The sequence below is a fragment of the Triticum dicoccoides genome, unplaced genomic scaffold, assembly GCF_002162155.2.
Source record: "Triticum dicoccoides isolate Atlit2015 ecotype Zavitan unplaced genomic scaffold, WEW_v2.0 scaffold25583, whole genome shotgun sequence".
Lineage (NCBI taxonomy): Eukaryota > Viridiplantae > Streptophyta > Magnoliopsida > Poales > Poaceae > Triticum > Triticum dicoccoides.
In genome coordinates, this window is record NW_021254496.1 from 1 (window position 1) to 986 (window position 986).

General features: G+C 59.6%; 1 non-coding gene across 1 annotated transcript; it reads left to right on the forward strand.

The window, feature by feature from the left end:
• The first annotated feature begins 437 nt into the window (after nucleotides 1-437).
• Nucleotides 438-593, forward strand: LOC119345600. The gene has a single exon (XR_005167090.1). It is a non-coding gene; the product is annotated as a 5.8S ribosomal RNA (ribosomal RNA).
• The last annotated feature ends 393 nt before the right edge of the window (nucleotides 594-986 follow it).

The window sequence follows — 986 nt, forward strand, 5'->3', positions numbered from 1 at the left end:
GAGTCATCAGCTCGCGTTGACTACGTCCCTGCCCTTTGTACACACCGCCCGTCGCTCCTACCGATTGAATGGTCCGGTGAAGTGTTCGGATCGCGGCGACGGGGGCGGTTCGCCGCCCCCGACGTCACGAGAAGTCCATTGAACCTTATCATTTAGAGGAAGGAGAAGTCGTAACAAGGTTTCCGTAGGTGAACCTGCGGAAGGATCATTGTCGTGACCCTGACCAAAATAGACCGCGCACGCGTCATCCAATCCGTCGGCGACGGCACCGTCCGTCGCTCGGCCAATGCCTCGACCACCTCCCCTCCTCGGAGCGGGTGGGGGCTCGGGGTAAAAGAACCCACGGCGCCGAAGGCGTCAAGGAACACTGTGCCTAACCCGGGGGCATGGCTAGCTTGCTAGCCGTCCCTCGTGTTGCAAAGCTATTTAATCCACACGACTCTCGGCAAAGGATATCTCGGCTCTCGCATCGATGAAGAACGTAGCAAAATGCGATACCTGGTGTGAATTGCAGAATCCCGCGAACCATCGAGTCTTTGAACGCAAGTTGCGCCCGAGGCCACTCGGCCGAGGGCACGCCTGCCTGGGCGTCATGCCAAAACACGCTCCCAACCACCCTCAACGGGAATCGGGATGCGGCATCTGGTCCCTCGTCTCTCAAGGGGCGGTGGACCGAAGATTGGGCTGCCGGTGTACCGCGCCGGACACAGCGCATGGTGGGCGTCCTCGCTTTATCAATGCAGTGCATCCGGCGCGCAGCTGGCATTATGGCCTTTGAACGACCCAACAAACGAAGCGCACGTCGCTTCGACCGCGACCCCAGGTCAGGCGGGACTACCCGCTGAGTTTAAGCATATAAATAAGCGGAGGAGAAGAAACTTACAAGGATTCCCCTAGTAACGGCGAGCGAACCGGGAGCAGCCCAGCTTGAGAATCGGGCGGCTGTGCCGTCCGAATTGTAGTCTGGAGAGGCGTCCTCAGCGACG